The sequence below is a fragment of the Schistocerca gregaria genome, chromosome 1, assembly GCF_023897955.1.
Source record: "Schistocerca gregaria isolate iqSchGreg1 chromosome 1, iqSchGreg1.2, whole genome shotgun sequence".
Lineage (NCBI taxonomy): Eukaryota > Metazoa > Arthropoda > Insecta > Orthoptera > Acrididae > Schistocerca > Schistocerca gregaria.
Genome location: NC_064920.1, coordinates 409,469,802 through 409,491,002, shown reverse-complemented (window position 1 = coordinate 409,491,002; position 21,201 = coordinate 409,469,802). Strand labels below are relative to the sequence as shown.

At 42.9% G+C, this 21,201-nt stretch overlaps 1 protein-coding gene across 3 annotated transcripts in view; it reads left to right on the top strand.

Annotated features, from left to right (window-relative positions):
- Positions 1-21,201, top strand: part of LOC126349682 (unconventional myosin IC) — a 397,905-nt gene that overhangs the window by 281,716 nt on the left and 94,988 nt on the right. The window contains exon 1 of one of the 3 annotated variants that reach the window (XM_050002453.1): positions 13,079-13,173. The exons of the other annotated variants lie outside the window; for them this stretch is intronic. The gene's annotated coding sequence lies outside the window, so the exon portion shown is untranslated. Of the gene's footprint in view, positions 1-13,078; positions 13,174-21,201 lie in introns of those variants that run through there. 3 annotated transcript variants of the gene reach the window in all.

Here is a 21,201-nt window from a genome sequence, read left to right as displayed (position 1 = left end):
AAATGGGAATACAGGGTGTTACAAAAAGGTACGGCCAAACTTTCAGGAAACATTCCTCTCACACAAATAAAGAAAAGATGTTATGTGGACATGTGCCCGGAAACGCTTAATTTCCATGTTAGAGCTCATGTAATTTCGTCACTATGTACTGTACTTCCTCGATTCACCGCCAGTTGGCCCAATTGAAGGAAGGTAATGTTGACTTCGGTGCATGTGTTGACATGCGACTCATTGCTCTACAGTACTAGCATCAAGCACATCAGTACGTAGCATCAACAGGTTAGTGTTCATCACGAACATGGTTTTGTAGTCAGTGCAATGTCTACAAATGCGGAGTTGGCAGATGCCCACTTGATGTATTGATTAGCACGAGGCAATAGCCGTGGCGCGGTACGTTTGTATTGAGACAGATTTCCAGAACGAAGGTGTCCCGACAGGAAGACGTTCGAAGCAATTGATCGGTGTCTTAGGGAGCACGGAACATTCCACCCTTATGACTCGCGACTGGGGAAGACCTAGAACGACTAGGACACCTGCAATGGACGAGGCAATTCTTCGTGCAGTTGACGATAACCCTAATGTCAGCGTCAGAGAAGTTGCTGCTGCACAAGGTAACGTTGACCACGTCACTGTATGGAGAGTGCTACGGGAGAACCAGTTGTTTCCGTACCATGTACAGCGTGTGCAGGCACTATCAGCAGCTGATTGGCCTCCACGGGTACACTTCTGCGAATGGTTCATCCAACAATGTGTCAATCCTCATTTCAGTGCAAATGTTCTCTTTACGGATGAGTCTTCGTTCCAACGTGATCAAATTGTAAATTTTCACAATCGACATGTGTGGGCTGACGAGAACCCGCACGCAATTGTGCAATCACGTCATCAACACAGATTTTCTGTGAACGTTTGGGCAGGCATTGTTGGTGACGTCTTGATTGGGCCCCATGTTCTTCCACCTACGCTCAATGGAGCACGTTATCATGATTTCAAAAGGGGTACTCTACCTGTGCTGCTAGAACACGTGCCTTTACAAGTACGACACAAGATGTGGTTCATGCACGATGGAGCTCCTGCACATTTCAGTCGAAGTGTTCATACGCTTCTCAACAACAGGATCGGTGACCGATGGATTGGTAGAGGCGGACCAATTCCGTGGCCTCCACGCTCTCCTGACCTCAACCCTCTTGACTCTCATTTATGGGGGCATTTGAAAGCTCTTGAATAAGCAACCCCGGTACCAAATGTAGAGACTCTTCGTACTCGTATTGTGGACGGCTGTAATACAATACGCCATTCTCCAAGGCTGCATCAGCGCATCAGGGATTCCATGCGACGGAAGTTGGATGCTAACGGAGGACATTTTGAACATTTCCTGTAACAAAGTGTTTGAAGTCACGCTGGTTCGTTCTGTTGCTGTGTGTTTCCATTCCATGATTAATGTGATTTGAAGAGAAGTAATAAAATGAGCTCTAACATGGAAAGTAAGCGTTTCCGGACACATGTCCACATAACATATTTTCTTTCTTAGTGTGTGAGGAATGCTTCCTGAAAGTTTGGCCGTATCTTTTTGTAAGACCCTGTATACAGATGGCGGTAATATCGCGTACGCAGAGTATAAAAGGCCAGTGTATTGAGAGTTGTAATTTGTACTCAAGTGATTCATGTGGAAATCCTTCCGACGTGATTATGCCCGCACGGCGGGAATCAACAGTTTCCAACGCGGAATGGTAGTTGGAGCAAGGCGCATGGTACATTACCTTTCGGAAATCGTTAGGGAATTGAATATCCCGAGATCCACAATGTCAAGAGTGTGCCGAGAATACCACATTTCAGTCGTCACCTCTCACCGCGGACAACGCCTTCACATGACGACCGAGAGTAGCGGCGTTTGCTTAGAGTTGTCACTGCTAACAGACATGCAACACGGCGTGAAATAACCGCAGACATCAATGTAGGAAGTATGACGAATGTATCCGTTAAGACCGTGCAGCGAAATTTAGCGTTAATGGGCTATGGCAACAAAAGACCGACGCCAGTGCTAAATCGCTTGTAGCGCCTTCCTGGGCTTTTGACCATATCGTTTGCGCCCTAGACGACTGGAAAACCGTAGGCTGATGAGGTGACTGTCGTTTTCAGGTGGTAAGAGCTGAGCTGTGTTTACATGGAGTGGACTGGGTTCTCCGGTTCAACTAAACCGATCATTGACTGGAAATGGTTATGTCCGTCTACTTGGAGACCATTTGCAGCCATTTATGAACTTCATGTTTCCCAGCAACGATGGAATGTTTGTGGATGCTAGCGCGTCACGTCTACATATACATTTACACTCCGCAAGCCACCCAACGGTGTGTGGCGGAGGGCACTTTACATGCCACTGTCATGACCTCCCTTTCCTATTCCACTCGCGTATGCTTCGCGGGAAGAACGACTGCCGGAAAGCCTCCGTGTGCGCTCGAATATCTCTAATTTTACATTCGTGATATCCTCGGGAGGTATAAGTAGGGGGAAGCAATATATTCGATACATCATCCAGAAACGCACCCCCTCGAAACCTGGACAGCAAGCTACACCGCGATGCAGAGCGCCTCTCTTGCAGAGTCTGCCACTTGGGTTTGCTAAACATCTCCGTAACGCTATCACGCTTACTAAATAACCCTGTGACGAAACGCACCGCTCTTCTTTGGATCTTCTCTATCTCCTCTGTCAACCCGACCTGGTACGGATCCCACACTGATGAGCAATACTCAAGTATAGGTCGAACGAGTGTTTTTTTAGCCACCTCCTTTGTTGCTGGACTACATTTTCTAAGGACTCTCCCAATGAATCTCAACCTGGCACCCGCCTTACCAACAATTAATTTTATATGATCATTCAACAAAAGAAAAACAGGATAATGGAATGTAGTCGAATTAGGTCGAGTGATGCCGAGGGAATTAGATTAGGAAAGTAGTAAAGTAGTAAAGGAGTTTTGCTATTTGGGGAGCAAAATAACTGATGATGGTCGAAGTAGAGAGGATATAAAATGTAGACTGGCAATGGCAAGGAAAGCGTTTCTGAAGAAGAGAAATTTGTTAACATCGAGTATAGATTTAAGTGTCGGGAAGTCATTTCTGAAAGTATTTGTATGGAGTGTAGCCATGTATGGAAGTGAAACATGGACTATAAATAGTTTGGACAAGAAGAGAATAGAAGCTTTCGAAATGTGGTGCTACAGAGGAATGCTGAAGATTAGATGGGTAGATCGCATAAGTAATGAGGAAGTATTGAATAGGATTGGGGAGAAGAGAAGTTTGTGGCACAACTTAACCAGAAGAAGGGATCGGTTGGTAGGACATGTTCTGAGGCATCAAGGGATCACCAATTTAGTATTGGAGGGCAGCGTGGAGGGAGACCAAGAGATGACTACACTAAGCAGATTCAGTAGGATGCAGGTTGCAGTAGGTACTGGGAGATGAAGAAGCTTGCGCAAGATAGAGTAGCATGGAGAGCTGCATCAAACCAGTCTCAGGACTGAAGACAACAACAACAACAACAACATGATCATTCCACTTCAAATCGTTCCGCGCGCATACTCCCAGATATTTTACAGAAGTAACTGCTACCAGTGTTTGTTCCGCTATCAACATAATCATACAATAAAGGATACTTCTTTCTATGTTTTCGCAATACATTACATTTGTTTATGTTAAGGGTCAGTTGCCACTCCCTGCACGAAGTGCCTATCCGCTGCAGATCTTCCTGCATTTCGCTGCAATTTTCTAATGCTGCAACTTCTCTGTATACTACAGCATCATCAGCGAAAAGCCACATGGAACTTCCGACACTATCTACTGGGCCACAATTCGCGTTTCCTGTGAAAGAACATTCTGGACATTGAGTGAATGGTTATGTCGCTCAGATCGCCCGACATGAATCCCATTGAACATTTGTGGGACGTAATCGGGATGCCAGTTCGTTCACAAAATCCTGCACCGGCAACAGTTTTGCAATTTTGGATCGCAATAGAGGCAGCATGGCTGTATCTCTGCAGGGGTCTTCCAACGGCATGATATGAGGTGGTTTCCCATGACTTTTGTCACCTCGGTGTGTAGCAATAACCTAAATTCGTATCAACGGTACAGACTCAATACATGCGTTACAAAATCGTTTGGCAGAATAGAAGTTAGTCATTCGGCCCCGCTGTTTGTACACGTTGTTTATAATTGATGCTCCATCAGTCCTTCCCACAATGTATTCTTTGAAGTGTACATTTTACTGGCGAGTTTTTGGGTGCTTATTGATGAACCTTCGCTCATACTATCCCGTAACATTGTAGAGGGCGAACAATTCTTTCTTGAGAAACTTGGCTACTTGGCTGTCTCTCTGTGGATTAAATTATCCTTTTTCTCGTAGGTTTCTATCCATGGCGTCGAATCTCTTCCAACTGGGCAGGCTTCCTTGTGATACTTCTCTCTGTACACTGATGGGCGATATCTATTCATCTCGGGGATTGCACAACTTACATGCAGTCACGCACTATACCCAACGTACCTGTTAATGGATTAAAACACGAAAGAGTAATGTATGTGACAGCCCGGATCGCCAGAACATATTATCCTGGAGTGTGCAGTGGACACACACATAACAAACAGATGGAGAAAGGTGCATGTTGAGAGACAAAGTCTTACATGACGTAACAAGAGATAGGATATTGTGTGATGTATTGAACAAAATGTCAGGAAATTACATAATTACGATTTAGAATAGTATCTGTCAGGGAGACACTGAAATTTCAAAGATAGAACCCAGAGAACGTTGCAGGAATACCGCCGAGAGGAAAGAAAACAGGGACCGACAAGAACGTGTGGTGATGAACTATGAGAGTGGTTAGCGATAAGTCAGGTGAACACAATAAAAAAGACCAAAGTTAATTCACTAAACGATTTACCTGGCCAATAGAAATCTATTGAGGCGTACGGGGATGTGGATAAATAGGGGATGCATCCCCATCTGTCACATGTATGCGCAAAGAGATAAACTATAGTAACCGTCTTTTGCTGGGAAGATAAATTTAGGTAGCACAACATCGAGGATGCAGCGCATAGGAACGCCCTGTAGAGGGCTGCTCGCTCTTAGTTCACACGTTTCTTGCGCTGATACCATGACTTGATACTCTGATATACTATATGATAATAAAAACAACGTTGTCTTAATCATCAGGATTCAAAAGGAATCGTTATAGTGCGCCATTAATTAGAGGATTTAAAGTAAAATAGGTGTGTCAGATTAAGCGAGAAATTTAATCATAAGTATCGTATTATACAGGGCGTTAGGCGTACAGGTACAGATTTATAATGATTGGTATCTTAAAATGGCCCACTTCAGTGCGTGAGTTGTTTTTTTCTCTGTACAGGTTTCCACGTAATTTACAGTCTGACATTTTCCGCGCTATTATAACTACATCATTGTCAGTATAGACAATCCATTCCACACTTCAGTATCTGACCTGCTGAAGAGGCGAAAATAAATATTCGTGGCTTGCTTGTCCCACGCATACTTGGAGGCACTAACCAACCTAAAAACGTACTAATCGCAATAGATACACATACCTGCCAAATTTCCGGTATTCTCAGAAGATTTCCAGATCTTGGGGTAGTTTTTCGGTTTTCCGGATGAACATCGCTTTCTTCCGGATTTCAACTCCCTGGCATGTTCCCGCCCTCTGCGTTCATATCGCATTTGAGTTTTGACTTTCGATGTTCTGAGATTGGAGTGTTTGAAATTAGACTGAAAGTCGACCGATAGTATTATCGATAATACTATCGCAGTATATCGCTGCCCTTTTGTCATTAACTCAGACCAACGGCCTTGCTGCAATGGTAACACCGGTTTCCGTCAGATCACCGAAGTTAAAAGCTCATTTTTGTGTATCGTGTGAACTGTTCCCAAGTGTTAAGTAACAACAAATGTACACTCATCAGCAAGTAACTTGTGTAAGTACCTAACTTCAGAGCTCGAAAATAGTGATCTTAAAATGAGGTCTATATCATGTGTGTTAACATTATTTATAATTTTCTGTGTAGTTTTTTCTCGCTGTGTTTGAACAACTTGCGACGCATGCAGGCGTTAAATTTTTTCGATTTGGGATCTTCTGGATTTCTGCTTTTGAAAGTTGGCAGACATGGGTATAATTATTAGCCTGCAAAAGTAGTACATAGTGATGCAAAGTGTACGTTGTTCCGTAGTTGTCCTGTCAGAAGTACAAATATCTGCGGTCATATTCTTAACACACTGTATAACGCACATCAGCAATTTGCAAATCAGGGAACCAGTGATGCACGAAGCGGTTAAGTGAAGCAATTTAGCTATGTCTGATCTGGACGTGCGGATCTGCGTCTGCTGGTACCAGGACGTTAGGCATGAGAAGAGTTATACGGAAATTGCTTGTAGCCGATGAAAGGCATTCCCACACACAGCAGGAAATTTTACGTGTTCTAACTTTTATGAGGACTAATAAAATTTTGGAATATACATCATCGGTTGTTGTCAGCTTTCTCTCTACAATATAGTTTGCCTGTAATATAATCAGGAATTCTCTTCCCTGACTGGAGACCGTAAAAGCTGTTAAGCTGACAATTAAGTTTGAATCTGTATTGACGAAGGAGGCATTGTTCTGGAGATGCAGTACGCAAAAGACACTTCCCGGTGCTTCTGTACCTGGCTGAGGTGAGAGTTGGTGCGAAAACACTTGCGGTGGCGCAGCATCGAGTAGGCACAGCTCGCAAGTATCGTCGCATTTCGCAGAATCGGCGCGATGTTCAGCAGAGTTTCCTTGCTGCTGCTTGTGCTCATTACATCCGCTGTGACTACGACAGTGCGATCGATATAAATCTGAACTACAACATTAAAACCAATAATGTGACACATTTGTAATTTTGGGATATCGCGCGCGCACGCACACACGCACACACACACACACACACACACACACACACACACACACACACACCTTATACCAAATGCTGGGAGCGCCCTTCACCAGCATCGATGCACAACTCTGCTCATTCCACCATACTCCGCAATTTTCTGTGACGTGTATCCTCGCAAACGTACCTTATTTCGTCTGTAATGGTTTCACGGAGTTCTGCAGTTGTCTGTGGTCTATTCTTGTACACTCGGCTTCTAAGATACCCCCACAAGAAAATTGGGGTGGGGGTGAGACACGTTGCTCCCTCTTGTTGGAAGTAGCCGCCTGTAAGTTCGACGTCATCCAGCTGCTCAATAAATATATTGAAAATGCCTGTATAAATTGTAGTGTCTACGGTCGTATCATAGAATGTCGGGCCAGCAATCCTAAAAGCTGACACCGCGCACCACGCTCCAACGTTTTCATTACACAATGGTGTTTCGTGAATGATCTGGTGGTTTACACCAGCCCAGTATCTGCTGTTTTGTGTGTTGATGTAACCTGACAGATGGAACCATCATTAAAACAAATTATGGAGAGAATGTCTGGAGGTTGAATAATAAATAACGAAAACCATCGACAGTAACGCATTCTTTACTCAAGATCTATTTCTTGCAATGCTTACGTCATGTGCACTCTGTACAGTCACAATGCCGATTTCTTTGCAGCTCTCTGACATGTGCCACACGAAATGGCCGTCTCCTGACTCGATCGATACAACGATTTTCTTAGTGTGTTCTCCAAGCGTCTTCGAACTTTATCAGTAAACACTGCTCTCCATGATGGTCTGTGTTTAGTACTGTCACAGTTTAGTACAACAGTTGTCTCCGGCTTTTAATTGTTGCCTTGACTGGAACATTACGCACATTGAATTCTCTCCGAAATGCCCGTTCTGTCATATTGGAAGACAAGACTCGTCACTTACGTTTTCAAAGTAAAAGCCCGCTCTCGAAGTGCATACTGCAGGTTTGTGCCAGCTAAGGACTGCTGACGAATCACTGAATTGCTCGTTATTGTTAAGCGGCCTGAATAACACTCAGTCTTGACCAACCGTGGTCGACGAGGCTACGGACGCCGCCGCGCGCACATATATTGAGGGTTGAACCATCTGCTGTTAGCGAAGTTCTAGCGCAACTAAGGCGCTTCTCCTTCTGACATGAAGATTGGTGGGTGATGTGGGATGTCGTGGCGATTTGGTTTTTGCTTGACTTATATATAAAAAAGGCCAGTCAATTGGGCCGTTCGTTTTCCCATCTCTACAACTATCTCTCTGACCATTCTTTCTTCTTATATATATATATATATATATATATATATATATATATATATATATATATATATATATATATATATATATATATCCCATCTCTACAACTATCTCTCTGACCATTCTTTCTTCTTATAAGAAGAAAGAATGGTCAGAGAGATAGTTGTAGAGATGGGAAAACGAACGGCCCAATTGACTGGCGGAAAAAGAACGGTCCATTGACTAGCCGGGGATATTACATTAAGTTATAGAATAAAGGAGAGAAGGAGGAATAGTTAGAGTGGGTGAAATCGAAAGGCCATTATCCTGGCCTCTTCTTCTTCATAGCGGCATCTTGATGGTGGTGGCAGACAATCTTGAAGTGATGGTTTGGGGGGGGGGGGGGGGGAGAGAAAGTAGTCAGAGGGTGACAGCTTAAGAAGTGGAAAGAGGAAGGGCCTGTCGTGATTAGACCAACATTGGGGACAGAGTGGGTGGAAGGGGGGGGTGGCGTGCTTGGGAGGGTGGATGGCATGACATGTTGGTGGATGATCGATGATGTGAGGAAGAGTCGTTGACATGAGATGAGGTGGCTTTTGCGTGCGTATTCATGGGGGGCGGAAAAGAAGGTCAGGCCATCGAGTGGTGGCTAGACGGTGAACACGGGTACCCAGGGAGAGGATTAAGGGATTAGGAGAGTGACGTGTTTGTTGGTAAAAGGAATTGGCTGCAGAGAGGATTCGGGTGCGAAGGAGCGGCACGTCGGCCAGGTTGTGGAGCTCTTGGGTTGGGAAGTCGAAAGGGAGGTGGAGGGCACGCCGGAGAGCCCGATTCTGGACGGTTTGGAGTCGGCGGAGGTGGGTGGGGACAGCATTGCCCCCAGCACCGCCGCATATTCAAGGATGGGACGAACAAGGGAGGTGTACAATCTAACAGCAAGGTGTGTGGGGAGTGAAGAGGTTGGATTGATGAGAGGGTAGAGCAGGCATAGCCGCCCCATTGCCTTACGACGCACGTCATCGATGTGGGGGCGCCAGGTGAGGCGTTGGTCCAGGGTAACACCCAAGTACTTCGCATTACGAGTCCAGGGGACTGGGGTACTAAGGACCGTCACCTGGGGGAGCCGAATGGGAATATGGCGTCGGCAGCTACGCACGCAGCATTCTTATATCGCACGCCATTATATTACGTTCTGTGGAATTCGAACGCGTGTATTTTGTAACGGAAGCCATCAAACCTATATTCAGGACAACGGAAATTAAAATGGCCTGTGGTGCATCTCCTGCTTCCAGTCGGCACGTTTGACATCTTACCCCACAAAAAAAACCTTTCAATTAATACTGGGTGCGATTATTTGTGACTGGGGGAATAACTCTTTAGAAAATTTGCACTCTTTATTGCCTAATTGCCTATTAGCTAATAACTTACACTTTTGCGTGACAAAATTAAATACAGGGAACATAAAACCAGTAATGGTGACAGACAAGCAAGACCGTACACATTTCTCCAGTCCTTAGGTCCGAGCATTTTTTCTCCCTAATCTTGTTACAGCTTTACACGCCCGTGCTTTCTTTTCTGCGAAAGAATCTATTACCTCATCAAAGCGTGTCAAACGTTTTGCTAAATGAAAAATCAAAATGTTGTCAGATACTGTAAACGATGTTAATGCGTATAGAGCCCAAGACTTGTGTGGTTACTATTTTATTACGTCTATTTTTTCACTGTCTGCTAGATAAAACGAAATAGACCTTTCTAATATTGCAGCGATTGTAACATGTGCCAAGTAATCGAGACTGTTTTGGCACAAATGGTCATTTTTATCTACCTCATTTACGTAAATGACACGACAGAATATAATTGACGAAGTGCTAATATCAAATGCCAATTGAGCCTACTACAAGCAAAAAGTTTTATGTTAGGAAATAGTTTCACATTTGGTTCATACGCTCCAGTTTCTCAAGCATGAGGTCGGAGAGTAGTAGAAGTACGAAATTTTTATACAAGTTTGGAATCGTCATATTCTCCCAGATATTTGTGTGATGTCCCCGTTCCTTTTCCTTCCTCGTTGTAACAAACAATCAATCAATCTTGTCGTCACTAATTCTGTAACCATTCCTGTCCCTGTCAAAACTTTTTCTCCGGTTAACTTCTCTAACCGTGCCAGAATCACAAGTTCAGTCATCCCGCGTTTATTCTCCGGTTAGGCGTTACTACGTGTTCGTACAACGTGTTTTCCGCACAATTCCGAGAACAGAACTTCAGCGGCTGTTAAACGAGGACTGTAGAACTGGCCCTTGGTAGTGTAGCGATCTGGCAAAAATGTCCTGCCAAAATTTCATTTTCTTGGATACGTCAAGATGATATGTAATCTTTCTTTCGTGTTGTTGGTGTTAATCGTTTATTTCCACTCTGTTAGACTGAATTTACAGATTTCGCTAATAATTATAACAACAATGATTATCTGATTTGTTCCGTTATATAAATGGTTCATTCGCACACCCAGTCAACCACATAAACCACAGCGATTGGCATTCACCCATTCTCGGGTTTCTCGTTTAGCTCCGTCCTCTTTTGTCTGAGAGAAAGTTTTTTATTTCTTGATGCGCCGGAGATTCAACTGGCAGAGACATCACGTGCTCTATGCACGCATTCAAAAATCACCTCGAAATCAGCTTGAAATGTGCTCAAAAATGTTCGAAAACCATCGGGGAGATGCGTTTCAAAATAGTGTGAATAATCAGTAGACCAACGTGTGCTGGATGCTAGGCGCTTCGTGAAATAAGTTTTTTTTTCTTCTCTCTTAGAGAATATCAATTAGGTGCTCCCTGAAATGCCGCCCGGGACAGATACCCCGGGCTTTCGAAACAAGATTAATATACCCGATACTGTAGATCATGCTGTGTAAGTAAAAAATGAGAACATGATACATTAAATGGTTTCTCTAGAATTTTCCTCTTTCTCACTGGTGTTTTGCATAAAAAATGAAAGGAACTGGGAGGCAACATAAGGCGAGCAATTAAACACAACAATACAATGTTTTTCGGACGGCCAACAAAACAAACCGCTGTGAGCAATCGCGGGACAAACGGAAGCTAGAGGAAGCTTGTCTGTTGGCTGCGGATATACATGGCCCATTGTTGTTAGAAACAAATAGAGAGGCAATTCTACTGTGACAATTAAATGCGACCATGAAAATACCTGGAGTCAGCTCTGCAGAAAAGCGCACCTAGACCACCAATATTGCTCTACACTAATGTTAATGAAGCTCTCCCTACGCTACTACAAAAAGAGACAGTAATATTGTGCAGTATTTACTCTGGTTCGGAATGTTGGAGGACAATTTCGACGATGCTGTTGTGATAGTTGTTCTACTCTGTGAAAAGTAGAAAAAAAGTAATGTGAATTAAAAATTGGTTTAAGACGTGTCAAAGACTTATGAGAACTTATTCAGAGAAATGAGGCTGAACGAAAGATATATTATCATAATCTTTTAGGCGCCGATCGTCGAACATTTGATGCAACTGGAAGCGGTTGCCCCCATGATCAAAAAGCAAAACTCAACAGTGATGTAGTACGTATTTTTATCACTCCAGCGCTCATATATTACGCCACGATGGCTTATTATTGGCAATTCTTTCAAAGACTAGGAATTTACATCAGTTTCACTTCAAAGTATTTGTGACATATTTTATGGAAACGTGTCCTGCAGTAATAGGTGCACCATACGTTTGTATTCTGGTAATTTGTTCATGACTTGCATCATATTCATTTTTTAATATCTCCCTTTGTAGCTGTAGTACACGATTTCCGACATACAGACAGCGAACGCAGAGATGTCCATAGACTGCTGCACACGATATACTTGCAAGGATATTGTCAATACTGTCCATATACGGCACAGTATTTCCAGGCAGCGCAATATATTTCCCAAGTTTTTAGTGTGCTCAATATTCCTGCGCAACTTTTCTATCTGGCCCCTACATGTTCGGTATTATTGCGTATCCGGAAATACTGGGAAATATCATCAATCATCTAGGGCCCACTAAACGTCATGTGATACAAACCAGCTTTCTATTAACCACTGCAGTATCAGGGGAGGGAGGGGTACTTTATGCCCACCTCTTGAAAACACGGTAATCTACTCGGATTATATTTTAATATTTTTAAAATTAAAATTTATAGTTTTTTATGAATTCATCTACAAGATTCCATACTGCTTCAAATTTTTCAATTAAACTTAACCCAAAAATATGTCTTAGTTCAATAAATGTCGTATTCAAGGCCTTACTTACATATCAATATCTGTTTAAAAATATTGTTGGCAGTAAAAGTCAATTACAATGAACTAAATTTGCATTCTTAAAATTTTTACATAGTGCGCTAAAAGGAATTTTCAGGCTCTGGACCATTTTTACAAATAAGTACCTCTTTAAAAAGTATGTTGTTAACATAATTCAACAACAGTTAAAGAATTTTGATTTTTTTAAATTTTCTAGGGTGGGGCATAATGTTACCCCCCTCCCCCTCTTGATAATGCTCGTTGTGGAAAATGCCTTCGTATTGCTAGAATTAATGTTCATGTATGGAGCTGATCATAGCTGTGAAGATCTCACTGGTTAGCCCTCATTTAATTGTTGAAATATCATTTCTCCTTTATTTCCTGCCAATAGCAAGTGCGACAATGAGACACGCTCCACTGAGATGCGTCGTTAACTTTCATGGACTGCACGTGACTGACAATACGGAATTCTGCTGTTTGTCCTCCAATTGCTTGAGAAGAATCACATCTCATAGACTTGATATTGTAGGAAGAGGGGAGAGGAGCGAGTTATCTGTGGCCATGTAGGGAGGAAATGTCGAGGTGATTGATTAGCGCACCTGTCCGTTATCGAGGCGCATGTTATCAGCAGCGAGGCGAGGCGGGCCCAACCCGGCAACAGTCGGTGGGCTGTCGCTGAACGGGTTGCCACGCCGACCACAGGTAAGCTGACGCCGCACTTTCCGTACTTAATCCGCCTCTTTACTATTATCTTATACTCCAATTCCTGTTGACTGTTATACAATGCCTCTCCGCGATCACGATTCGTTAAATTGTCGCAGCCTAACTGCAACAATATTTGAACGATTCTTCGCCTATTTCGGTGCGAGCGCAGTTCTCAGCACTCATTCGTTTGAAAACCATATATAATGTCGCCATTTCTCATGGAATCAAGAGGAAAAAGCATATCGGGTTTAAGATCAGAGATATTTTTCCGTTCGTTGATTCAACGTAAAACTGACTACACGGTTGAAATCCGAAAAAAAAGTTCGTGTGGAAAGCATATTGTTGATAGTTACGCGTGTGAAATAAATATAGAGCACTTGACGTTTCGCATCTTGAGCCTCGTTTCATCTGCTCTGTTACAATAACATTGCGTTATGCACCCTGATCTGGTAGCACATTTCTCAGTTGGTAACGTCAGTATCCGTGTAACTACCGTGCCAAAGGAAGTCATGCTACGTGTTTGTTTTCATGCATTTGTATTACAATCGCGTAAAATGTTATAGCTTCAAAAATATTCTGTTTTCTTTATTCTCTTCCATACGATGTTGTCTTGATAACACTCGGATACTATTCTAGTAAACGAAACATAAATCATTAAAAACAATTTCAGCGGCGAAAGATGTGTAATTTTATTTTTGTAGTTTGTGGAAATCATCGCAATAATAAATGAAAACATTCACTTTAATTTCAGTGTAAGACAAGTAACAATGTCTTCACTTTCATCTCCGTAAGATTATCGCGGAGTATCAGATCTCACTAGGCGCTGCCTGCTTAGGGTCTGCATATTAAAAATTTTGGAGAAGAGGTGAGAATGTCTTTCGTTTGCACAATGACATCCATTATGTTTGAATGATATTTAGGCCATTTGACAGTACAACTTTTGTTTTATAGTACTGCCATGATTCCGTTTGCACAGTCAAATGGGGGAAGTATCTTTCAAAGAGTATTACATGACAGTGGCCCAAAAATATGAAAAGAAAATAAACATCGATTATTCTGCTGTTTATGGAGGAAAATATTTATTTGGATAGAAAATACCAGTAAACGCGAACAAAACAATTGCAAACGTTTGTTTATTTTGCAAATGCGTCGGTCAATTAAATATTTGACTTCAAGTATGTAAGCAATAAAACTTTAGAAAATGATTGGAATTTTGTAGGAAGCCGATAAATGCATTATCAAACATTGCATGGATACATTCTACATAATTGGAGCTACGAACTATTTTTTCGTGCATCTCAATTTTTATGGGCGGTGTCAGCGACAAAAACTTTCGTAAAGGTTTGAAATATTGTGTAAAGTTTGTTGCAACCCCCTAAGTTCTGTCATTCTCATGTAAGAATATAATATGGGTATTTGCACGTGATGGGTTATGCTGCCTCAAGACTATAGATAGTTCCCAACTATTAACACTTGTCTTATTACGTGAATCATTTACCATAAGATTTTACCTCTTGATACGTACTTTAGGAAAGCATCATATATCTTTTTAAATTATGTCAATAATTACATGAAGCATTGAAAATTAAATATTTGTTGCCCCTGAAAGATGTTAGATAGGCAACCTGAATTGGTTTGTATACCTGTTCGAGTTTCCCAGGATCACTTCTGATTATTTCCGGGATGGATTCTTCGACAAAGCATGTTCTGTTTCACACCCTTCTTCAGCTGAACCAGTTTTTTGTATGTAGTGCTTCACCGCTGAACAGACGCAAAGCCATAAACTGAGTTCGATCTGACAAGTCGATAAGAATTGCCATTTTGTGCATGCTGCGGTCAGGCATTTTCCACGTTTTCTACGTGTGCCTGTCATCCTCACAAAATTACAGCGTATCCCCGCCCTCTTTCTCTTCTTCCGAATCTGGAGTACAGTTCTTATATATTACTGAATTGTCCACTACTGGAAGTAAGTAGATAATCATGATTTTTCTGGGACAAAATTTTTTTGTACCGCCTGTAAAACTTACTTCTTGTGGTATGACGTGTTACGAAACTGACCAATTCGTTTAAAATAGGCAGTTTCAGCATCTTCCCCCCCCCCCCCGTGTATAATTTCTACAGGAACCCATTGAGATAGTCGATGAACTCGGTGGCATTGGACGATCTGTTGACTACAGTTGGACGATCTGTTGACTACAGACTTCCTTTCTCCTTCTCTCTCTCTTTTTCTCCACCTGTAAATAATTTATGGCACAAAAAAAATCGAGACATGCCGTAACTTCGTATGTGTTGCATTAGTGGAAGTCGTTCTCAACATAGATCTTCCTTGAGCCCACACGCCTTCATTCGTTCCTTTTAATGCTCAAAACTGTTCTGCATTTCGTTTTTAGTGAGCGTGCACCGGAACTTAGAAGCCGTTTTTTTCTTCTGCTGCAGTAAATTGTCACAGCCTCAGGAGAAGCCGTAAAGATAATGCAACATTGAGAAACAACTGCGCGCTAATATGCTACGACAAATATGTAATTATTAATGCCAACAATCTACTTTTCTTTTTCATAAGACTCAGTAGTGTGGGAAGCGCTTCTAAATGTCTGGCCAAATTCCTTCACTGCGACATTTTTACCACCAAGTGGTAAAATTTATTTTCACCACGATCATTATTTGCTGAATTTAGTAACGACTTCCTCTGCATGTGACGTATAAAACACAAACCTATCTCATGAATTTCGGCTATATGCCTTTACTAACGTAGCAAAAGCTAACCGGCATTCTTTTTTGTAAAAACATCTATATTTCAAGAAATACATCAGTCTGACAAAGTACAACAAACTGAGGAAACATTTTTTTTAGGTTTTCTACCCATGATCGCTGATGGTGTCGCACAGATCCCAATCTCATTACTTTTATTTCTGTCCGAGCTGCGCTATTTCGCATAGATAACTGGTTCAATCAATAAAAACTGACTTGTTTACACGCATACCTCGGATTTACCAAGTATTACTTTATTCGTAGCTCTTACTTGTAGTTAGAGGCAGTTGTAGCAGATAACTGGTTAATTGAGATAAATTCGGTCTGAATTGATTTTGGGTTTGAATATCTCTCTACCATGCGGCAGCAGTCGGGTAATCGCACTTCGTCTCCTGCGCCTTCCTGCTTATTGTTCTTCAGTATTCTCCTTGTGACTTTGATGATCAAGTAATAGCGCCATAGGAATCCAATTTCACTAAAATGTACGCAGAAACAGAAGTAAACTCCGTGAAATCATAGGACGAACATTCGTTACGTAACGTTTACAAGAGCAGAGTCGATACTTCTGGTCCAGGTTAAACCCTCGATTGTCCCCGCCAGACTGAGTGCACCCCACTCCAGTCTTCCTACCAAGATAAATTCCTTATCGGTTCCAGGAATCTAACCTGGATCACTGTTAAGTCACAATTACCAATAAGCCACGGGGTGGGAGCCAAATCTAGAATCTGATTTCTCAAATTATTCCGTTACAGTTTTAATGCAAACCGTTTCCAGCAGCGTTGGTTCTCCATCGAATTATGATAACGTGCCTTGTGTGATATATGACAAGCATACTCTCAATTTTTATTACGCAAGACTGTATGTCGTAATTGTATACCACTGTTGACCTCTCGTGCCAGCATAATCGACTGAACGAGTGGCTCTGCAGCGGCGTCAGGGTTGTAGCCCATCACCGATGTTGTTCAGTCTGTATATTGAGCAAGCAGTAAAGAAAACAAAAGAAAAAATGGAGTAGGGATTAAAATCCATGGAGAAAAAATAAAAACTTTGAGGTTTGCTGATGCCATTGTAATTCTGTCAGACAGCAAAGGACCTGGAAAAGCAGTGAACGGAATAGACAGTGTCTTGAAAGGAGAATGTAAGATGAATATCAACAGAAGCAAAACAAGGATAATGGAATGTAGTCGAATTAAGCCGGGTGATGCTGAGGGAATTAGATTAGGAAATGAGACATTTAAAGTAGTAGATGAGTTTTGCTATTTGGGAAGTAAAATAACTGATGACGGTCGAAGTAGAGGACATAAAATGTAGACTGGCAATGGCAAGGAAAGCGTTTCTGAAGAAGAGAAATTTGTTGACTTCGAGTATAGTTTTAAGTGTCAGAAGGTCTTGTCTAAAAGTATTTGTATGGAGTGTATGGAAGTGAAATATGGACGATAAGTCGTTTAGACAAGAAGGGAATAGAAGCTTTTGACATGGGGTACTACAGAAGAATTCTGAAGATGAGATGGATAGATCACGTAACTAATGAGGAGGCACTGAATAGAATTGGGGAGAAGATGAATTTGTGGCGCAACTTGACTAGAAGAAGGGATCGGTTGCGCGGAGGGTGAAATTCGTAGAGGGAGACCAAGGCATGAATACACTAAACAGATTCAGGAGGATGTAGGTTGCAGTAGGTATTGGGAGATGAAGAAACTTGCACAGGATAGAGTGGCATGGAGAGCTGCATTAAACCAGTCTCTGGACTGAAGACCACAACAACAACATTTTCAATACAATTCACAATGGTACTCGTTTTTAAACAAGCGTAGTAGGAACAAAAATGCAATATCCGTATTAATTATGTTACCAAAACAATGTATTTGAGACTAATACTTCCAAAGATGTACTGTACAATGTAAACGGTGGGAGTGATACTACATCGTTACAGTAGCTCAAAGCTTACTTGCAGGTACATCATTTCATAGTTTTGAATGTAATATACACTATCATTCGCTCAGGAGGACTCATTACATCAACTAGTACGTCTATGCACGCAAGCTCACTTTCCGCTGCCTAAATAAATACAGTTAAACTAATTTAGTTTCATTATTTATTATGAACTATTTACTACCTGAGGATGATGGTGATTCAAGTCGCACAAAACTGAAGAACTCCTCACCGTCAAGACAAACACACTGAGCTACCGCTCACGGACCAATGTTTCCAATCATTTGACTGGCCAAGCCTCGGATCGGAGCCTATGAAGCAGTCACGTGACTTCAGCGTAGCAGTAGCAGCAACCGCAACAACAAAGCTGGCAGTTCCCAGTGGCGACATAACCGCGCCACGCTGTGTGAAGGCTCGGGCGCTGCAGGAAAGCACTTCTCCGTGCAGCTTCGTGAAGGCGCCCAGACTGTGCCCAGAATTCTAGGCAAGCAGTCTAACAATAGTAGCAATTAGAACAATGGGGGCTAAGCAGATAGCGCGTGGTGCTGCGGCAGATTTGGAAGCCCTGCTAACATTTGGGGTCCATAATTCGAACAGGAGAGGGAGCACGAGTCACTGGTACATTTTCTCGGGCACACGAAGTAATGTGGATTGGGGAATCCTGACTCGAATGACTGAACCCACTGACCAGGACCCTAAATTCCCGTGCTTAACTTTAACGCAGATTACAAAAATTACCATTTGATTTTAGTTTCAACCCTCGGGGGGTGGGGTGATGTACCCCCCCCCCCTCCCCCCTTAATCCGCCCGTGCCTATGGGCTACAGAAAGTAGGCTACTGTAGCTTAATTATTATGACACTTCAACAACAGTGACTCTTTTACGCTTGTGTGACACCCATGAGTCGAGATAGCGTCCCAGTAATTTTCCTGACGCCACGTAGCCCACACTGCGATAACAGAACACTTCCCCGCAGCGTGTTTATCATCAAGGTGTCCAGCAAGCACCTCCAGATCCAGCGTCACAGAAGGCCGTGACGAGGATATGGAACAATTTTATAATTCAAGAAACTACGAGGGGGCTAAAAAGTATACTCATTATTATGACAGGCCAAATAACTTTTTTTGAATGCACCACTACACTTCAGGCATGCCATTGTTTTCCAACATAGTCCACAAGTCCCTGTAAAGCAATCGTTCAATTCTTCGAGGACAGAAATCTGTTCCTTGGTCACGGAGCCATTGGAGAACGTGGATCGTTGGCGGATCCCTCCCTTACTGATGTCCTCTAAGCTTGCGTCGCATTGTGCAAGATCTAGAATGTATGGAAGATCGTTCCAAACTTCCCATCGATAACATTGGAGCTAAACTTGGGTTGTACCCATTGTTTGGAATGTTGCATTGTCGTGCGAGAGATCAATTCCTTTTGTAAATACATAAAACTGCAACCAGTCATTTTTTTGAATAGTTATTTATTATTCCATGAAACGGTTTTCAAATATTTTCAGGTTCATCTTCAAATGATTCTCTGTAAGTTACACCACTATTTCTAGCATAATGCTGGGTGCTGGCTCTGTGACAAGAAGATGGAATGTGCTTTAATGTATCGCCATGAGTATTGTTTAACTGTCTGTATGGATGCAAAATTTTACTTCTGTACTCACTGCACCAGTATGTGCGGCTCCTTTCCTTCAGTGCCCACCTGTCTGCTTCCATTTTGACGACGAGATGTGACATCACTTCACACACTTGTTACACAATCTGTGTGCATTTTCACTGGGATAGCGAAACTTTGTCGGCATCCAGCATGGCTGAAAAGGTTCGAAAACCGGTTCATGGAATAATAAACAACTATTCAAAAAACGGTGACTTGTTGCAGTTTCATGTATTTACATTCAGTTAACAGCCACAGATTCCTTTGCTTAATTTTCACGCCTCTTATTCTTTATTGCACTGGCAGACCAATGTCAGTGCTGCACAGTACGAATAGGCGGTAATGGCTGCGACGTTGCCATAAGCGCTCTGTGTACGCAATTCCTTCACAGGTCTGCCCTGACCTGGTGTGTGCGTGTGGGGGGGGGGGGGGGGGGGGGGGGGTAGACAAATTAGGGTATATGCCCCGGGCGGCATTTCATATTGTTGAAGGAGGAAACCTTTCTTCACAAAGCGTGATCAGATCTATTCTCGGAATAGCGCGTAAAACGCGGTGTACGAACACTTAATAACGGGTAACCAGAGAATAAACGCGAGAAGACTGGTGATTCTGGCAGTGGAAGTGAAGTTAACCGGAGAATAAGTTTTGATAATAGCACGAATAGTTACAGAATTAGTGACAAGATTGTTAGAGCGCAGGAGGAGAAGAAAGGGGGACATGGCACACATTATGTGGAAGATTATTACAATTCCAAATTTATATAAAAAATTCCGTAGTATAACATCGCGATCTCATGTTTGAAAAACTGGGGAATATGAACGAAATGTGACACTATTTTCTAACAAAACCTTTTTGCCTGTGGTAGGCGTAATAGGCATGTTACACTACTGGAAATTGAAATAAGAACACCGTGAATTCATTGTCCCAGGAAGGGGAAACTTTTTTGACACATTCCTGGGGTCAGATACATCACATGACCACACTGACAGAACCACAGGCACATAGACACAGGCAACAGAGCATGCACAATGTCGGCACTTGTACAGTGTATATCCACCTTTCGCAGCAATGCAGGCTGCTATTCTCCCATGGAGATGATCGTAGAGATGCTGGATGTAGTCCTGTGGAACGGCTTGCCATGCCATTTCCACCTGGCGCCTCAGTTGGACCAGCGTTCGTGCTGGACGTGCAGACCGCGTGAGACGACGCTTCATCCAGTCCCAAACATGCTCAATGGGGGACAGATCCGGAGATCTTGCTGGCCAGGGTAGTTGACTTACACCTTCTAGAGGACGTTGGGTGGCACGGGATACATGCGGACGTGCATTGTCATGTTGGAACAGCAAGTTCCCTTGCCGGTCTAGGAATGGTACAACGATGGGTTCGATGACGGTTTGGATGTACCGTGCACTATTCAGTGTCCCCTCGACGATCACCAGAGGTGTACGGCCAGTGTAGGAGATAGCTCCCCACACCATGATGCCGGGTGTTGGCCCTGTGTGCCTCGGTCGTATGCAGTCCTGATTGTGGCGCTCACCTGCACGGCGCCAAACACGCATACGACCATCATTGGCACCAAGGCAGAAGCGACTCTCATCGCTGAAGACGACACGTCTCCATTCGTCCCTCCATTCACGCCTGTCGCGACACCACTGGAGGCGGGCTGCACGATGTTGGGGCGTGAGCGGAAGAC